General features: G+C 41.2%; 1 long non-coding RNA gene across 1 annotated transcript in view; it reads left to right on the top strand.

Moving 5' to 3' along the window:
* LOC140515607 (uncharacterized) overlaps nt 1-7,140 on the top strand; it is a 122,190-nt gene extending 115,050 nt beyond the window's left edge. The window contains exon 5 of the long non-coding RNA XR_011971104.1: nt 7,038-7,140. This is a non-coding gene — a long non-coding RNA (uncharacterized lncRNA). The remainder of the gene's footprint in view (nt 1-7,037) is intronic.
* Nucleotides 7,141-21,089: the final 13,949 nt, after the last annotated feature.

Genomic DNA, 21,089 nt, shown 5'->3' with positions numbered 1-21,089 from the left:
ACAATATCCACTCCCTCCCATCCTATATTAAGTGTAAGTCTTATTTGTCTGGAAAAGGATATGAGTGGGGTGAGCGGGAAGAGGTCTGAGTGCCCCCCACTCACTTCCCTTCTTCTTTCCTTCCACACCCTAGCCTTCACCTCATTTAACCCCATCTTCCCCTCATTTTGCAGGCTGACTGACCTGTGGGTCCTGTTAGTGCCTCAGTGGCTGTGAGTGAGGTAAGTGCCCCTTCTCTGCTCCTGCCTCAGTCGCCCCCTTTGTTCTCCTCCCGCCAACCTTTTCACAAAGCCCATCCTCTCCTTTCTCTAATTACCTTTGCTTAGTGCCCTGGAGGATTTGTTTGTAAGGTGTGTGGAAGGTCCTGTGAGTATCAATACCTTTGTTTGTGCCTCTGTTGTATATGTAGGTAGGATCATCTGTATTTATGTTTGTATTGATATGTGTGTGTACGTGTGTGTATGAGTGTTTGTGTGTGTGTGTGTGTGTGTGTGTGTGTGTGTGTGTATGAGGGGGAGAGAGAGAGAGAGAGACAGAGAGAGACAGAGGAAGTGGGCAGTGGGGAGAAAGAGAATGTGGGTATTCAGGGGTGAAACTTTGTGTGCCTGCTACTCCTGCCTGGGGTTTCCTGCCTAACTGGAGCTTTGTCTGGAGATCTGGGCCTTGGGGCATCTTGACATGGGGTGCAGAGGGTGAAGGCCAGCGGAAGAAGCATTAGGGAACTCTCCCTCCCTCCCCTCCTCAAGTGGAAGATTCTTTCCTTTCTTCCTCCCTTCCTCCCATCCTTATCTTGGCTTTGAGGCTGAGTAGAGAGAAGACAATCTGGGAAGTTTTTCCTTCCCCTTCTCCCTATCGTCTCTTTCTTGGGGACGTCGCTTAATTAAATACTTATTTGTTTTTTGTACTAGTGTCAACCAACACTTGGCAAAAGGGGTACTTCCATGTACTTTGTTGTGGAACAGAGACGACAGGCTCTGAACCTGCCAATTTCTGTGCTTTGCAAACAGAAAAGAAGAGAGTTGTTTTAATGTGCACTTCTCTCTTTTTGAGGGATTTGGAACATTTTCTCACAGGGCTATTGATAGCTAGGATTTCTTCCTTTGAAATCTTCCTGTTCATATCCTTTAGCCTATTGGAGAATGGCTTTTAACGTCAGAAATTATGTTGCATATGCAACAGTCCTTAGATAACTTGACTACAGAGATATGTTTCCTCACTTAACTGTTACCCTTCTCATTTTGACTGCTTTTGATCTGTTGAGGAAAAACATTTCAACTTTATAGAAACAGAATCATTCATTTTATTTTCTGTGATTATCTCTGTTGCTTGCTTTGTCATAATCTCTTCTCCTGTCCTTCCATGTGAAAAGTAATTTCTTCCTCCTAGCTCCTTTCATTTGCTATTGATTCCTCTTTTACCCCTAATTCATGTATACATTTTGTACTTTAATTTGATAAGTGGTCAGAAGTGTTGATGACTTATAAAATTTCTGGCAAGCTGCTGTTCTTTTATCCCATCTGTGCTTTTTTCTGTTCTTTTCTTACAAAAAATCAAATACTGTCTACTCACTGCCATCCCTCCCCATATTGCTGAGGATTTGTGAAGCACTAATTTATTTCATTTCTTTTCATCTATACATTTTGTACCTAATGTTTTTCATTGATTTCCTTTTCAATTTTTAACAAGTTCAAATCGTTTTCTGGAAAGCTAGATATTCTGTGGGTCCTGAAGTCAGGGAGGCTCATCTTCTCAAGGTGAATTCTGCCCTTGGACACTTAATAGATGTGTGACCTTGAGCATGTCGCTTAACTCAGTTTCTCTCAGTTCCTCATATGTCAAATGAGCTGGAGATGGAAATGGCAAACCACTCCGGTATCTTTGCAGTGAAAAGCCCAGCTGTGGTCAGCAAAAGTCAGACAGGAGGAAACAACAGCAATTATTTTCAAACTCAGAGATTTGTAATATTGCTTGGCTATGCTACTGATTATCACTAAGCGAAAACTCCTATCTTTCCTCCTTCCTCTCCCATTATTTCCCTTGAGATACTTGACCTCTTTTTACATTTGTTGATGGATGTTTTCTGTTTCATACATCACCAGGGTATCCCATTTGTCCTTGTGTCTACATATCCTTGAGAGTCATGCCGTGTAACAAATCGTATTTCTTGCTTCAGGGAAGAAAAGAAAAGCCAGGATAAAAGATTGACGCATTCGGAAAAATTGTCCAATATGTGACACTTGTGGATATCTCACCTCCTGGACAGGGTAGGGTGAGGGTGTCTACTCATTTTTCCTTTTCAGCCCCACTTGATCTTTTACATTTTGGTACAGGTACTTTTGACTTTTCACTGGGTCATTGCTTCAAATTTAATTGTTGCAATTGCCATGTATATATGCTGTTTGCTTGGTTCTGCTTAATTCACTTTCCTTCAATACACAAAGAACTTTCCATATCTTTCTGTACTCATCAAGCACATGATTTCTTACTGCACGGTAGCAGTTTACCATGCCTTTCATGCTCCCTATTTTGCTTGTCATTCCAAAATTCATGAGCATCTACTTTATTTCCAATTCTTAGCTGTTTCTGAAAGAGCTGTTATAAATGTTTTGAAATACATGGGGACCTTTTTCTTCTTAATGGCTTCATTTGGGTGCAATGGAGTCTTTGTTTTAAAGTCTTTGAACATGTTTCTTATCTTCTTTGCATAATTCTAACTTTCTTTTGCTAACAGGGTTTTTACTGACCCAGTCTCTAACCTAAGAATGCTCAGAGCCACACAAAGCAGGCCTAGAGACTGGGATGCCAGAAATCTAGTAGTTTAGTTCGTTAATTTCATAGTGAGGAATGTTTTCTGAGCTGAAGTGAAAGCACAGCTTATGTACTTAAATCACAAGTAGGGAAGGAGAGGGGAAGGCGAATTATAAAAAATAATTTACTGATTTCTCAGAAGAAACCAATACATTCCACAGTCAAGTTTTTGGGGATTGTGACCACCTCCCCTAGAGTACAGAACCAGAGTTCTGTGATAAAAACAGGTTTCAGTCTTTGATTTGCTTCCGCTTCAGGTATGCAGGTAGATTGTGAGTCTTGTCAAGGTTTGATTGATCAGTTCAAACTGCATTGTGAATCTGACTCAAGTTGAAAAAGGTGGCTCTGCAAAATCTAATCTGTTAATATATTCATGACACACATCATACTGATTATTATAAAAGTATTAAATTACTTTCCCACTTTCCAAAATGGATGGATCATTTCACAGCTCCACCAACAATGTGTTTCTGTGAGCATATACCCACAACCTTGTTTAAGTTTCAAAAACATATTAGTGCCATAAAAGGAACTTGATAGACCTCTTTCTTTACCTGTTGTTTCAAGTAGTTTATATAGTATTGGGATATAATGGTTTTTTTTAAATGTTTAGTAGTATTCCCTTTCAAATCGATTTGATTCCGGAAATTTGTCCCTAGGGAACTCATTTATGCTTTTTTCAATTTCTTCTTTAAAAATAGGACTATTTATGTGGTCTGTTCCTCTTCGGTTAACATGAGCATTTTATGTTTTTAAAAATATTCATCTCTTTCACATAGATTGTTAGTTCTGCTGGCATATGATGGAGCAAAATAACTTCGCAATACTGCTTTAATTGCATCTTCATTGGTTATTCTCACTCTTTCGATTTTGATACTGTTAATTTTGTTTTCATCTTTCTTTTCATTCATCAGGTTGCCCAAATGGTTTGTCTGTTTTTATGAGTATTTTCATAAGAGCAACTTCTGCTTTTATTTATTCATTTGATTTTTTAAAAATTTCTTAATTTCACACTTGATTTATGGATTTCCATTCTGATGTTTAATTTGCTGTTTTTCTACTTTTATGCAATTCACTCACAGTACCTTGATCTGTTCTTTCTCTGGTGTAGGGATGTAAGCATTTAGAGATACAAATTTTCCCCTAAGTAGTGCTTTGGTTGCACCCCACAAGTTCCGGCATGTTATGTCATTGTTATAATTCTCTCTAATGAAATTAATGATTGGTGCTATGTTTTGTTCTTTGACACACTCATTCCTTAGGATTAGGTATTTTACTTTCCCATTAATTTTAATCTCTGTTTCCACATTCCTCTAATTTATATTGCATTGCGGTCTGTAAAAGGTGTGTTTAGCATTTCTGTTGTTCTCCATTAGGTTATGAGGTATTTATGCCACAATACATGTTCATTTTTTGTCATGGTGCCATATGCAGCTGAGAAAAAGTCATATTCCTTTTCATTTTCATTCATTTTCTCCAGAGCTCTATCACATCTAACATTTTTTATATGCTTTTCTTCTCATTACCTTCTTTTTTATTACTACCTTATGCCCAGATTTTCCTAATGACGAGAGGGGAAAGTTGGGGTCACCCATAAGTATACTTTTAGTGTTATTTCCTTCTGTAAGTTATTTGCTTTTTCTTTTTTAACAAGTTGGATGCTCAGCCACTTAGTGCATCTTTGGTGAGTAATGATATTATATCTATGGTACCTTTTAGAAAGACATAATTTTGCTGCTTCTGTCTTTGAATTAGGACCATTTAACCTTTCGGGTTCTCTGAGATCATGATTGCTACACTTGTATTTTGGACTTCAGCTAAAGCCTAAGTGTGTGTGTGTGTGTCTATGTATGTGTGGTGGGGAATTATCTGAAGCCTCAGGCCTTTTTACACCTCTGTTTTCAGAGCCAATTCTGGGGGTTTGAAAGTTTTTGGTGGTTACAAAGTGATGTGATTTGGGGAGAAGTGTGGTCACCGCTGTGCTCTGGACCTCACCCAGGAAGAACCTCACCCAGGAAGAACCTCTGATCCCTTGGGACTGCACTTGGTACTGCTCCAAAGGGTCCCTCCTCCCTTTTGACCAGAAGTGACCTTATCCATCAGTACACCTATGTCACTGGGATTGAAAGTGGTACTGTTCATCAGGGTCCCCTGTTTCCTCTTGCGAGAAAGTGCTCCTCTGTGACCTTGAACTGTGACTCAGAAATATGTATAGGCAGTAGAATGTCCAAGCAGGTTCCAAATTTTCCCGTGGAACAGGTGAAGCGTCTCTTGCTGTTTACATGAAAAGTAGTTTATAGTCTCTTTGGGATTATGCCTCGTGCTCCAAGACCCTTACACCCACCATACATAAAGTTACTTGGGAAGTTCCTAACTCAGGTCAACTAGCATTTTTTTCTCAGGCTGGGTGGTGAAGTTAGAAAGGATTCAGCACTTACAGAACTTCCATGCACTGGGAAGGAGCTCTCTTCTTGTTCTTCCCTGGCTTCGAGGAAGCCTCCTAGACAGTGACTTGGCACCAGTCTTCTGGGATCTCTGAATCCTTCCATCTATGTAGTTCAGTGGTTAGAGTACTGAGCCTGTAGTTGGAAAGATCTGAGTCAAATCCAGCCTCAGGCATTAACTAGCTAGGTGTTCGTGGGCAAGGACAAGTCAGAGTGTAGCTAGTCAAGCACACTTTCATCTTTCTGCCTGCTCAGTAAGATTTACAGCCCATCTGAAAGTGTCTGTCAGCTTAGAGATTGGTCTGAGGCACTAAAAGGTTAAGCGACTTGACCGTAGTCATGCTGCTGCCATGAATCTGAGGCAGGACTTGACCTCTGTGCCCTTCGGACTCTGAAGCTGGCCCTCTGTCCTTGCGCCTCAGACACTACCTCTTTTCCATTTACACACAGTTCAAGCGTCTCCTGTTCCATGAAACCTTTCTTTGTTCCAGCTACAAAAGTAGTTGTACTGTGCCCAATACATATCAGAAGTTTAAACCATACCTACAGAATGAATAAATTAGTGAGTTTTAGGTCTAAGCTACAGTAATTCCTGATGATTATGCTTAAATCTCTCATTTATGATTAACAGTTATCTCTTTATTATTTTACCTATCGCACCTAATTAATGTTGATCTATGAAATTTCTGCCAAAGTGCTTTCCAGCTATGCCTGCTGTTATTTTTTTATCGACTACAGACAGTTCTTCTTCTGCATAAGTGGACCATTGGGCAACGATCTAAGTACAACGACTTTGAAGTAATGTGAAATTGCCCACATACCTGTCTGTAAGGGAGGGAAGAAGGGAGGGAGGAAGGGGGTCACGTGCCTGTAAAAGGAGGGAACCTGGATACAGCTCAAGGACACATGGGGGCTAGGGACAGAGAAGCAAAAGCAGGAAAAGATGAGGCGGGTGTGCAGTCAGTCACATGATGTCCTGGCCCGAACTGAGAAGAACACTCAGGGGACAGACATGGCCACACACAGAAGAGGACTGGTGATACATCGAGTGAGGAAACACACACGGTACCAGAGCATGGATGAACAGAAGACAGACACACGGAGGCCAGACATGTGAATAAATGGGCAGAGCAGGAAAAAGTCTCCTTTCTCAGGGCTGGAGGTCTCAAGTCAAGATGTCATCCTGAGGATGCAGAAGTGAAAGGAATCACTCTGCAAGTCTGAAACCCCTTTCATTTCCTTTTCCCCTTTCCCATGAATACCGTTTAGATCCTTTACCTCATTTAAAACATTTTATAGAAGATTTTTGTATCTTATACCGTGGTATCCAATGTACATCTCTCTCTCCCTCTCTTCCCTGAGAGTCATCCATGTGACAAAGGGTATTTTTGGTTTTAGGAGGGAAAAGCAGTCAACGTAATCATAGTACATAGAGCAAAAGGTAATTGAGGCAGAAGACACACTCTCTGATAATATTCCAGTTAGTACAGGCTTACTGTCTCTGGAAACATATCTACCCTCCAAGCACCTACAGGAAAAGATATTTGTGGCAGGAGACACTCTTTCTGAGAACATTAAAGTTACTCCAAGCGTACTCTCTGGGAGAACACATCTAGCCTCCAAACACTCATCGGATGAGATACTTATGGGTGGAGACACAGAAGTTGAGAATAGTCTACTTACTACAGGCTTGCTTTCTGGGGAAGCACATCTACTCTCTGAACACTCAGAGGAAAAGATACTTGTGACAGGAGATGCTCTCTGACAACATTCTGGTTATTACAGGTTTACTCTCTGGGGAAACACTTCTAAGGAAAAAAAATGAATATTTAATAAAACAGAGGCTCTTGAAGTATTCCTGATGAAAAGACAAGAGGTGAAGAGAAAATGTGACTTTCAAATGCAAGACTCAAAAGAAGCATTAAAAGGTAAAGATGAAAGAGAAATCATAAGTAACTTCGTAAGGTTAAGCTGTGTGCTTTTCTATGTGGGAAGATGATGCACGTATCTTCTAAAAATTTTATTACTATTAGAGACAGTAGAAGGATTCAACACAGAAAGAGAGTAAGGAGTGTACCCGTTAGTTTGGGATGATGCAAAATAAATGGACAAGTTACAACGATGGATTTCCTGGGAGAAGGCAGAAAAGAGAGCGAGAATGAGGTGAGCGAACTCACATAAAATAGGAGCTTTTAACGTGGGGTGAAAATTTTTGGGTGGGGTGAGTGGTACATACTTGAATATCAGTCACATCTAAATTGTTTCATAAAGATAAATATCTATGTCTATGTTTATATCTATAAATGCTTTCTCAATTGGTCATAAAAATCTATCTTTCCATGGTGGTAAGTACGAGAATTGGAAAAGAGAAAGAAAAAGTGGTGAGAAAATGGTGCACTGATAAAAGAATACAGTGGTCATAGGCCAAACAAATTACAGTAGGGTCAGAATAAAAAGAGAGACAGGAGAAAATGAAGAAAATAGAATGGAGGGAAATGCATAATTAGCAATCCTCACCGTGTGAATGGGATGAACACATTCATAAAATGGAAGCAGGTAGCAAAGTGGATTAGAAACGAATATCCAACAATATGAGCTTAATTTTTTTTTAAGAAAACAAGAAACCCACTTGAAATAGAGAGAACCACAGAGCTAAAATAGGGGGCTGGAGCAGAAAACTGTTATACCTCAGCTGAAGTAAAAATTGGAGGGATAGAAATCATGATCTCAGGAAAAAAAGCGAAAGCACCAAGCTACCTCTTCTTCAAAGGAAAAACAGAGAATGAAGTAATATCAATAATAAACATATATTTGTGAAATGTCATTGCATTCAGCTTTTGAAAGGAAAAGTTCAATGACTTCCTGGAAGAATTAGTGAAACTATAGTAGTGAGGGATCTCACCTTTTATCTCTGAGAGCTAGGTAACCCTAATCATAAATGAATTAAAAAGATGTTAAAAAGAATATTAGAATTTTAGTAAACCTACATATCAAAGACCTCTGGAGACATGAAAATAGAAAAGAATACAGATAGATGTTGCTTTATCTAAACTCACATTATACAAAATGGAATTCATGTAAGGAAGAAATCTGCATTCCCCAAAAAACATCAATGTAAACTTTACTGCCACATATTGGGATCCCTTTCTGCTTCTGATCCTCAGTTTATTGCTCTGTGTCTTCCTACCACCCATCCATGGTGACCCCAAAGGAAAAGCTACAAAAACATCCCTCAAGTGAAAGCTGAAGAACAGATGTTCAGAGAGATGGCCACCACCACTGATGGATCAGGTCTTGGCTTGAGACCTCCAAAGCTGAGAGAGGAGACCTTGGTTTCAGTCTGTCCACGTGCTTATGAGTTTCGTTCCTGTGTTTTCGTATTTTGTCCATCCAACTTTGGGTACCGTATGCCTGTCCTGATCCTCACCGCATGTGGCCTCTCCTCTCCTCACTGTTTTTATCTCTTGCCCCCATGTGTCTACCTGTCGCCATTTTCTTCTTTTCAGTTCCAGCCAGGCCCTCATGTGGCTGATTCTACCAGCCATGTCTTCTTCCTCCTGCTCTAGCATCTCAGTGCCCAAACCCCATGTGTCCTTGAATCATGTGCAGGCCCCCTGCCACTCCCACTGCCCCTCCATTAGAGTGCAGTCCCTTTCCTGCCTTCCTCCTGCGCTGCTCCACATCTCTGGGTAAGCTCACATTTTGTAAAGGGACTGCAGAATGGTCTACTTATGTTGTTGTTGCTTTAATATTTATTTGATAATTTGTTATTTCCCGATTACATGTAAAATGCATTTTAATATTCATTTTCAGAACGTTGAGTTCCACATTCTCTCCTTTCCTCCCTTTCATCCTCCACCCCACACTGAGCAGGCAAACTATTTGATATAGGTTATACTTGTGTAGTCATCGAAAATATATTTCTAAATAAGTCATAACGTAAAAAGACAGTCATCAAGAAAAATAAAGTTTAAAATTTTTCTTTAGTCTGTACTCAGACACCATCACTTCTTTCTCTGGGAATGGATAGCATTTTTCATCACAATTCCTTCAGAGTCACCTTGGATCTTTATATTGCTAAGAACTACTAAATCGTTCATAGCTGAACATCTTATAATATCAGTGTTATTGTGTACCATGTTCTCCTGGTACTACTCATTTCGCTTTCCATTGGTTCATGTAAATCTTTATAGGTTAATCTGACACAATCCTAATCATCATTTCTTATATCATTATAGTGTTCTGTCACAATCATATACCACAACTTAATCTTCCATTCCCCAGTTGGTGCTCATCCCATTAATTTCCAATTCTTTGCCACCAAAAAGAGATGCTATAAATATTTTTGCACAAATAAGCCCCTTTCCCCTTTTAAAAAATGTCTTTTATGATACAGACCTAGTGATAGTATTTCTAGGTCAAAGGTTATGTATAGTCTTATAACCCTGTGAGCACAATTCCTAATTGCTCTCTAGAATGGTTGGATCTGTTCAACACTCCACCAACAGTGTATTAATGTCTCAGTTTATTTCCACATGCCCTCCCACATTCGTTATTTTCCTTTTCTGCCTTATTAGCCAGTCTATTACGTGTGACGTTTTACCTCACAAGTTTTAAATTTGTATTCCTCCAGTCGTTAGTGATTTAGAGAATTTTTTTCGTATGGTTGTAGATGGCTTAGATTATTTCATCTGAAAACTTTCTGGTCATATCAAATGATCATTTATCTGGTGGGGAAAGGCTTTTATTTGTGCAAATTTGACTCAGTTGTATAAATATTTGAAAAATGAGACCTTTGTCAGAGAAACTTGCTCAAAATTTTTTCACAATGGTATCGGTATATTATATTTCCTTCCATCCTATATTCCCCCATTTATTCTATTTTCTTTCTCCTTTTCATCACGTCCCTCTTCAAAAATATTTTGCTTTTAACTTCCGCTTTCCCCAGTCTACTCTCCCGTTTGTCAAGCACATCTACATCTCTTATCCTCTTACCCTCCTACTTTCTTTTTTCAAGTTATTTATTTATTTTTAGTTTTCAACATTCATTTCCACAAGATTTTGAGTTTCAAATTTTCTCCCCATCCCTCTTCACCCATGACACCAAAACACCGTGCATTCTAATTACCCCTTCCCCTAATCTACCTTACCTTCTATCACACACTTCCCTTCCCTTATCCCCATCTTCTCACTTCTCTTGTTGGGAAGATAGATTTGTACACCCCATTACTTGTATTTATTACTTCCTAGTTACATGCAACAACAATTCTCAACATTCTTTCCTGAAACTTTGAGTTCCAACTACATGACCTTCCTCACTCCCCACCCATCCCCACTGAGAAGACAAGCAATTCAATATAGGCTATATATGTGTAGTTTTGCTAAAGACTTCCATAACAGTCATGTTGTGAAAGACTAACTATATTTTTCACCATCCTATCCTGCTCCCCATTTATTCTATTCTCTATTTTGACCTTGTCCGTCCTCAAAAGTGTTTACGTGTAATCACACCCTTTCTCTCATTTGCCCTCACTTCTATTATCCCCCCATGCCCAACTTATCCCCTTCTCTAGATTGTCATATCAAATTGAGTGTGCATGTTGTTCCCTCCTTGAGCCAAAGGTGATGAGAGTAAACTTCACTTTTTCCCTCTCACATCCCCTTTTCCCCTCCATTGAAAAAGCTTTTTCTTAAACTCCAGAGGGGAGGAGCCCAGATGGCGCAATAGAATGATACACACATGCTACCTCCTAACCCACATCCCATAAAATACCTGTAAAGAAGAACTCCCACCAAATTCTGGAGCATCAGAAGCCACAGAACAACGAAGTGGAGGAGATTTTGGTTCCAGAGAGACCTGAAAAACTGACACGAAAGGTCCGTTCATGCACTGGACCCAGAGCAGAGCCCAGCCCTGCCTTGGCCACGCAGCACCGAGGTGAGCAGATCCAAGCAGGCTTCAGGGACAGAATCTCCAGGAGGAGTGCAGATTCCTCCACCCACAGGCACTAAAGGTCATTGAGAGGGCCTTTTCAGCTTGCTGAGAGGAGAGCGACGTGTCCCTACGACTCAGGCCCCCTCTGGATGCAGCAGTGGACAGGGGCTCCCAAAGCAGGCTGGAGCTCAGATCCATTGTCGAAGGTCTCTGAGGAAATGCCTGAGGAAACTAACCCCACGTGTGGCAGCCCTGCCCCCACCCGAGCACCTGAACTTAATTTCACACTGAATAGCAGCCCCGTCCCCACCAAAAGCCCTGAGGCTGGGAAGCAGCATTTGAATCTCAGCCCCAAGCACTAGCTGCGCATAACTGCAGGCAAGGTGGGTGTGGAGAGAAAACTCAGAAGTCAAGTAACTGGTTGGGAAAATGCCCAGGAAAGGGGAAAAAAAATAACACCATAGAAGGTTAGTCTCTTGGTGATCAGATATTTCCTCCCTTCCTTTCCGATGAGGAAGAACAATGCTCACCATCAGAAAAAGACATAGAAGTCAAGGCTTCTGTATCCCAAACATCCAAAATGAATATTCAATGGGCTCAGGCCATGGAAGAGCTCAAAAAGGATTTTGAAGATCAAGTTAGAGAGGTGGAGGAAAAACTGGGAAGAGAAATTAGAGACATGCAAGAAAAGCATGAAAAGCAGGTCAACACCTTCCTAAAGGAAAACCAAAAAAGTGCTGAAGAGAATAACACCTTCAAAAACAGGCTGACTCAATTGGCAAAAGGGGTTCAAAAAGCCAATGAGGAGAAGAATACTTTACAAAGCAGAATTAGTCAAATGGAAAAGGTGGGTCAAAAGCTCACTGAAGAAAATAGTTCTCTAAAAATTAGAATGGAACAGATGGAGGCTAATGACCTTATGAGAAACCAAGAAATCACAAAACAAAACCAAAAGAATGAAAAAATGAGAGATAATGTGAAATATCTCATTGGAAATACAACTGACCTGGAAAACAGATCCAGGAGAGACAGTTTAAATATTATGGGACTACCTGAAAGCCATGATCAAAAAAAGAACTTAGACATCATCTTCCATGAAATTATCAAGGGAATCTGCCTTGATATTCTAGAACCAGAGGGCAAAATAAGTATTCAAGGAATCCACTGATCACCGCCTGAAAGAGATCTAAAAAGAGAAACTGCTAGGACCATTGTGGCCAAATTCCAGAGTTCCCTGGTCAAGGAGAAAATATTGCAATCAGCTAAAAAGAAACAATGCAAGTATTGTGGAAATACAATCAGGATAACGCAAGGTCTAGAAGCTTCTATATTAAGGGATTGAAGGGCGTGGCATATGATATTCCACAAGTCGAAGGAACTAGGACTAAACCCAAGAATCACCTACCCAACAAAACTGAGTATAATACTTCAGGGGAAAAAATGGTCTTTCAATGACATAGAGGACTTTCAAGCATTCTTGATGAAAAGACTATACCTGAAAAGAAAATTTGACATTCAAACACAAGAATCAAGAGAAGCATGAAAAGGTAAACAGCAAAGAGAGGTCATATGAGACTTACTAAAGCTGAGCTTTACATTCCTACATGGAAAGACAATATCTGTAACTCTTGAAACTTTTTAGTATCTGGAAAACACACACACAGAGCACAGAGTGAATTGAATAGGATGAGATCATATCTTAAAATAATGAAATTAAGCGGTGAGACAGAAATATATTGGGAAGAGAAAGAGAGAAATGGAATGGGGAAAATTATCTCTCATAAAAGAGTCAAGCAAAGACTTTTTAGTGGACGGGAAAAGAGGGGAGATGAGAGAAAAACATGAAGTTTACTCTCATCATATTCACCTAAAGGAAGGAATAAAATGCACACTTATTTTGGTATGAAAACCTATCTTACAATACAGGAAAGTGGGGGAGAAGGGGATAAGTAGGGTGGGGGAATAATGGAAGGGAGGGCAATGGGAGGAGGGAGCAATTTGAAGTCAACGCTTTCGGGGAGGGACAGGATCAAAGGAGAGTACGGAAACAATAGGGGGCATGATAAGATGGAGGGAAATATAGTTAGTCTTACACAACACGACTGTCATGGAAGTTATTTGCAAAATTACACAGATATGGCCTATATAGAATTGTTTGCCATCCCAAAGGGAATGCATGGGGAGGGAGGGATGAAGAGAAGTTGGAACTCGAAGTTTTGGAACAACTATCGAGTACTGTTCTTGCTACTAGGAAATAAGAAATACAGATAATGTGGTATAGAAATCTATCTGGCCCTACAGGACAAAAGAGAAGATGGGGACAAGGGAAGGGAGGCATGATAGAAGAGAGGGAAGATTGGTGATAGGGGCAATTAGAATGCTCGGTGTTTTAGAGTGAAGGGAGGGAACAAAAAGGGAGAAAATTTGGAACCAAAAATTTTGTGAAAATGAACGTTAAAAGTTAAATAAACAAATTTAATTTAAAAAATTCTGAAAAAAATAAAAGATAAACTCCAAATTAAAAAAAAGGAAAATCTTTTTCTTCTTTTTTTATGAGAGATAGTTTTCGAGGGCAGTTGTTTTTCCAAAGAGATATTTCACATTATCTTCCATTTTCTCACTCTTTTGGTTTTATTTTGCAATTTCTTGGTTTCTCATAAAGTCCTTAGCTTCCATCTTTTTCATTCTAATTTTTAAAGAACTGTTTTATTCAGTTAGCTTTTTAACCTATTTCTCCATTTGACTAATTCTACTTTTTAAAGCATTCTTCTCCTCCCTTTCCTTTTGAACCTCTTTTTGCCAATTGAGTTAGCCTATTTTTGAAGGTTATTTTACTCACCCATTTTTAAAAATGATTTTCTTTCATCGCTCTCATTTCTCTTCCAATTTTTCCTCCACCTCCCTTTATTTGATTTTCAAAATCCTTTTAGAATTCTTCCATGGCCTGAGACCATTGCATATTTATTTTGATGGTCTCTGATGGTAAACATTGTTCTTCATCATGTGAAAGGATGTAAGAAAGTACCTGCTCACCAAGAAATTAACCTTCTATTGTCTTATTCTTTTTCAATTTTGGGCATTTTCCCTGCTGCCTACTTGACTTTTGTATTCTTTGTCAAAAGGTGGGTATACTCTGGGGACCTGTAAGTTCTCAGTTCCTCAAAGCTAGCAGAATCAAGGGAGAGGAATTTACTTCTCTCCTGACTTTCACTCTGGTCTTGGAGAAACTACAGGCACAATTTTCTGCCCAGGATCTGTGAGTAGAATTCCCTCTCCAGAGCCTCAACCAGTGCCACCAGCAAAGCAGCACTGTTACTACTCACCCCAGGGCTACTTCTCAGCACTGAGATCCAGATCAGCAGCTCAATTTCCCCAGGGTCTTTAGGCCAGGGCTCCAACAAGGGAAGATGCTGCAATAGTTGCTACTGCCTCCTGGACCTGGGGCTAGACCTCTGTGTTCCCTTCTTACCCAGCGCGATAGAGCTTTCTCACTGACCTTTGAAGCTGTTTTTGACGTTTGTGAGTTGAGGAATCTGGGATCCACAACTGCTGCCAGTGGCACCTTGAAGCCAGCTCCTGTCCTGTCCTCACCGCAACAAGGGGAAGGCAGGTCTTTGCTCTGCTCCACTCCCAGTGCAACAGTCCTTTCCTGTTGGCCTTCTAGGCTGTCACTTTGTGGCTTCTGCTGTTGTAGAATTTGTTTAGAGTCATATTTTAGGGGTAGTTTATGGACTGTGGAAGGAGAGTTTCTAGAGGTGCATCCTTCCACTCTGCCATCTTGGCTCCACTCTCTCCCCTCCTACTTTCCTGTAGGGTTAGATAGACTTCTTTGCCCAACTGAGGGAGTAGGGTATCCCTCTTTGAGTCAATTCTGATGAAAGTAAGGTTCACTCACTCGCCCCTAACCTCTTCCCCTCCACTGTAAAAGCTTTTTCTTGCTTCTTTTATGTGAGGTGATGTACACCATTGTACCTTCCTCCCCTCCCCTTGCCTCCAACACATTCCTCTCTCAATCCTTAATTTTATTTTTAGGTAATATTACTTCATATTAAGCTGACATTTGTGCCCTCTGTCTACTTCTTCTAACTTCCTTAATAATGAGAAAGCCCTTATGAGTTACAAATACCATCTTCACATGAAGGAAGGTAGACAATTTAATCCTATCAAGTACTTTATGATTTCCCCTTTCTGTTTACATTTTTATTCTTTTCTTGAGTCTTTTGAAAGTCAAATTTTCTTTTCAATTCTATTCTTTTCATCAGCAGTGCTTGAAAGCCCACTATTTCACCGAATATCCAGTTTTTCCATCTCTCCATTTTCCATTTTTTGCTCAACATGGGTGTAGTGGTGGTGCTACTGGATGGTTGGAGTGATCCAGGACTGATTTAGGATTAGAACATGATGATATTCTAGTTGAGGAGAACAGCTTGAAGTGATTGTGGTGGTACTGTGGGGTGAAAGGGGGGACACAACCTGCAGAGATAATAAGGGGGCTGAAATGACAGAATTTCAAAACTGATTGGACATGGAAGTGGTGGAGAATGAAGAGGCAATCCAACTATGTAATGAATTCAAAAATGCAAATGGAGTCAAGAATTCCTGAGTATAACCCTGTATCCAAAACCTACTATCTATTTGTCTTGGGGAACGTCATTTAACTGCTTTGTGTCTCCATTTCCCCATCTGTAAAAATGAAGTTGGTTGTCATGTTTTCTCATGTCCCAAGCCATGATTCACCTCACAACTTCCTAGACGCACTCTCCTGTGTTCTCCTGTTCTCTCTTCTTGATTGTTTCCTTGCTCACCCCTTTTCCTGCTCCCCTGAAATAAACTTAGGACCTGTGCTTAGCACAGTGCTTGACACATAGTAAGCACCAAAAAAATCTTCTCTCTCTCTCTCTCTCTCTCTCTCTCTCTCTCTCTCTCTCTCTCTCTCTCTCTCTCTCTCTCTCTCCTTCCTCCCCTCCCTTTCTTTCTCCCTCCCTCCCTCTGTGTCTGGCCATCTGACACTTTAGGAAATCTTCATGAAAAGTATGGGTCTAGAGCACTGGCTTTCTAACCTGGACAGACTAAAGCAGGGAATGCCTAGGGGCAGATCCTTTCTTCAGGAAGCTCGTGGAACCAGAGAGTGGAATTGCCATGGTATGAGTCAGTGAGGCCCTTTCCCTCAGGGGAACTCTGAAGTCATTTTTGGATGACAGCCTTACTCAACTTAGCATCAGGGTCTTTAGTGGGGAGTGGGGAGGGAGGGAGAAATTGAAAATACACTCCAAGAAATGTGAATATTGAAACAGTCATAATGATTCTTCTTTTACAAATTGTCTCTTCCTCTGATAGAGCCTGGAGAAAAGTATAGTGATAGAAAACTGCTAAAGTTGAGAATAATGATGTCTGGAGAAGAACGTAGAAACATCAAACTAGCAGATGTTGGCAAAATTACCAAAGAAAGTGGTCTGTTCAGAAGGAATTCAGAATTTTTGGTGACTAAGGTCAGTTCCAGAAGACAGTTCCATGAGTCAAAGGAAAACTGGGCTAGGAGATAGGAAGGTGGCTGGGAAAGGCTGATGGAGGAGGTTCTGAGGGAGAGCAGGGCCTGTGGTTTGGGCAACAGTTTGACTCCTCTGAATGATTCCATAGGGATTGCTATCCTCGCCACACACTGAGCTTCTAGCAGCTCTGGGTGAACCCCAGTACCCACATATGGACTGGGCATGTGAGAGTGGTGTCAAGGGGGCATCTTGGCACCAACACTTCTTCTGTGATGGCCATATGGATGGTAGGGGTTCTGTGAACCATGCTGTCTGACTTTAACTCTCATAGACAATCACCCAGGGAAGATGGGGAAACTGACTCAGAGAGAGAAGTTAATTGTCCTTGGACATAGAGGTGCTAAGTATCAGAGGCAGTGCTAGAGCTCTCTTTACCAAAGAATCACATAATGTGAGACCTCGAAAGGATATGAAAAGTCATAGAGTTCAACACTCTGCCGAAAAGAAATTCCCGTTATATCACACCTGAAAAGTGATCATGCAGCCTTTGATTGAAGAACATCAAGGAGGATCCCAGCATTACTTCAAGGGAGTCCATCTCACCTGAGGGCAGCTCTCATTGTGTGAAAGTTTCTCCTAACACCTGGCCTGGACTGGGACTCTCTACAACTTTTTGCCATGTGCTCCCACCCTATCTCCTTTCCCTAAATATTCCATGACTTATTTAGTGCTTTAAAGTTTACAAAATGCTTTAAAATCGAAGTGATCTCATTTAACTCTTAGAGAAGCGGCTTTAGGCTCCAGAGAAGGGAAGATAGTACATGTGGGTAGTTCTCTGTGGCTAGTTCTCTGTGGCTTTTGCACCAGTCTTGATCCTTTGACTAAGTTTATCTTGAACAGAGTGGTCACAGGGAGCATGTCTGGCTCGTGGGATCTTCTTAGTTGTAGGTGAGGGTTTTGCATGATGTGAAGGACATGAGAAGGTGGTTCTGGAACATGCCCCTTGGCACCACTGTACCTTTGTGGCAGGTTTATTGGTGTACGAAAAACTGTGATAGGCTGAGTAAGCACACAGAGATACAGGATCCTTAAAAAGCCTTATAATTGCCCTACTCCTGCCTCTGTGCAGAGCAGGCAACTTTCTCAGAGTATACTCCTGTGGAAAATCACCTTTAGGGTGTTGCTTCTGCATATTTCTCAACAGGTTGTAATGGGTTGTGTGTCAGTTGGAAAGTTGCCCCCCCCCCCTCCCCTGTACAGCAACAGAGAGGCCTAGGTTGAGACTGGGACTACCCTAGTTAAAACTGGTTGAAACTGGTTTTGGGTTCTAACATTTCTGCTTAGACTTAGAGCCATGGGTAATTATGACCAAAAAAGATAAAAAGAAAATAAAGGGAATGGGGCACCAAAATGTGGGGAGTAGGAGATACAAACCTGGGTGGAGACTAATGTGGTGTGTTTAGACATTCCAGATAGGCTATAAACCCTGTAGTACCTGGTCAATGGGGGAGAAGGTAGGGAATAAAAAGTTGTCTAATTGTGGCAATGGGTGTGCCTACTTGTTGGACACCCATTCTTTTTTTTTCTTTTTTATTTATTTATCTATCTATCTATCTATTTATTTATTTATTTAACATTCGTTTTAACAAAATTTTGGGTTCCAAATTTTGTCCCCTTTTATCCCCTCCCCCCCAAACACCAAGGATTCTAATTGCCCCTATGACCAATGTGCTCTCTCCTCTATCATCCCTCTTTGCCCTTGTCTCCATCTTCTCTTTTGTCCTGTAGGGCCAGATAACTTTCTATACCCCTTTACCTGTATTTCTTATTTCCTAGTGGCAAGAGCATTACTCGACAGTTGTTCCTAACACGTTGAGTTCCAGCTTCTTTGCCTCCCTCCCTACCCATCTCTTCCCTTTGGAAGGCAAGCAATTCAATATAGGCCATATCTGTGTAGTTTTGCAAATGACTTCCATAATAGTCGTGTTGTATAAGACTAACTATATTTCCTTCCATCCTATCCTGTTCCCCATTACTTCTATTCTCTTTTGATCATGTCCCTCCTCATGAGTGTTGACCTCAAATTGCTCCCTCCTCCCTATGCCCTCCCTTCCATCATCCACCCCCACCCTGCTTATCCCCTTATCCCCCACTTTCCTGTATTGTAAGATAGGTTTTCATACCAAAATGCGTGTGCATTTTATTGCTTCCTTTACTGGAATGTGATGAGAGTAAACTTCATGTTTTTCTCTCACATCCCCTCTTTTTCCCTCCACTAATAAGTCTTTTGCTTGCCTCTTTTATGAGAGATAATTTGCCCCATTCCATTTCTCCCTTTCTCCTCCCAATATATTTCTCTCTCACTGCTTGATTTCATTTTTTTAAGATATGATCCCATCCTCTTCAATTCACTCTGTGCACTCTGTCTCTATGTGTGTGTGCGTGTGTGCATGTGTGTGTGTGTAATCCCACCCAGTACCTAGATACTGAAAAGTTTAAAGAGTTATAAATGATGTCTTTCCATGTAGGAATGCAAACAGTTCAACTTTAGTAAGTCCCTTATGACTTCTCTTTGCTGTTCACCTTTTCATGCTTCTCTTCATTCTTGTGTTTGAAAGACAAATTTTCTTTTCCGCTCTGGTCTTTTCATCAAGAACGCTTGAAAGTCCTCTATTTCATTGAAAGACCAATTTTCCCTCTGAAGTATTATACTCAGTTTTGCTGATTAGGTGATTCTTGGTTTTAGTCCTAGTTCCTTTCATGCCCTTCTATCCCTTAATGTAGAAGCTGCTAGATCTTGTATTATCCTGATTGTATTTCCACAATACTTGAATTGTTTCTTTCTAGCTGCTTGCAATATTTTCTCCTTGACCTGGGAACTCTGGAATTTGGCCACAATGTTCCTAGGAGTTTCTCTTTTTTGGATCTCTTTCAGGCGTTGTTCTGTGGATTCCTTGAATATTTATTTTGCCCTCTGGTTCTAGAATCTCAGGGCAGTTTTCCTGGATAATTTCATGAAAGATGATGTCTAGGCTCTTTTTTTGATCATGGCTTTCAGGTAGTCCCAAAATTTTTAAATTGTCTCTCCTGGGTCTATTTTCCAGGTCAGTTGTTTTTCCAATGAGATATTTCACATTATCTTCCATTTTTTCATTCTTTTGGTTTTGTTTTCTGATTTCTTGTTTTCTCATAAAGTCATTAGCCTCCGTCTGTTCCCTTCTAATGTTGAAAGAACTATTTTCTTCAGTGAGCTTTTGAATCTCCTTTTCCATTTGGCTAATTCTGCTTTTGAAAGCATTCTTCTCCTCATTGGCTTTTTGAACCTCTTTTGCCAATTGAGTTGGCCTATTTTTCAAGGTGTTATTTTCTTCAGCGTTTTTTTGGGTCTCATTTAGCAGGGTGCCGACCTGTTGTCCATGCTTTGACTGCATGTCTCTCATTTCTCTTCCCAGCTTTTCCTCTACCTCTCTAATTTGATTTTCAAAATTCTTTTTGAGCTCTTCCATGGCCTGAGCCCATTGAGTGGGCTGGGATACAGAAACCTTGACTTCTGCGTTTTTTCCTGATGGTAAGCGTTGTTCTTCCTCATCAGAAAGGAAGGGAGGAAATGCCTGTTCACCAAGAAAGTAACCTTCTATAGTCTTATTTCTTTTCCCTTTTCTGGGCATTTTCCAAGCCAATGATTTGACCTCTGAATATTCTCCTCACACCCACCTCGCCTCCTGATCCTCCCAGCCAGTGCTTGGGGTCTGAGATTCAAATGCTGCTCCCCAGCCTCAGGGCTTTTGGTGGGGCAGGGCTGCTATTCAGTGTGAGATTAAGTTCAGGTTTTCAGGTGGGGGCAGGGCCACCTCACAGGCTCAGTTCCCTCCGGGGCTTTATGCAGCGACCTTCAACAATGGATCCAGGCTCCTGCCTGCTTGGGGAGCCCTGGTCTGCCGCTGCCTCAGCTGCTGCCTCCCGAGGGGGCCTGAGTTATGGGGGCACCCCACCCCCTTCTCGACCCACCAAAGAGACCCTCTCATCGACCCCCGTCCCCTGTGGGTGTAGCGACCCGCGTGGTCACTGGATATCCCGTCCCTGAAGCCAGCTCGGATCTGCTTCTCGCAGTGCCGCGGGTGCGGCAGGGCTGTACTCGGCTCCCAGTCCCGGCGCCCAGTTCGTGGCGTGAAGGACCTTTGGCGAGAAGTTTGCAGGTCCCTCTGGAACAGAAATCTCCTTTGCTCCACTGTTGTGTGGCCTCTACTGCTCCAGAATTCGCCGTAAGTTCCTTTTTACAGATGTTCTGTGGGTTGTGGGTTCGGAGCTATGTGTATGTGCGTCTTTCTACTACGCCATCTTGGCTCCGCCCCTCTTGGACACCCATTCTTGCAAGAAGGTCACATAAAAGTTCCTCCTGCTTCATTGTTGAGC

The sequence above is a fragment of the Notamacropus eugenii genome, chromosome X, assembly GCF_028372415.1.
Source record: "Notamacropus eugenii isolate mMacEug1 chromosome X, mMacEug1.pri_v2, whole genome shotgun sequence".
NCBI lineage: Eukaryota > Metazoa > Chordata > Mammalia > Diprotodontia > Macropodidae > Notamacropus > Notamacropus eugenii.
This window is presented reverse-complemented; position numbering and strand designations above follow the sequence as displayed.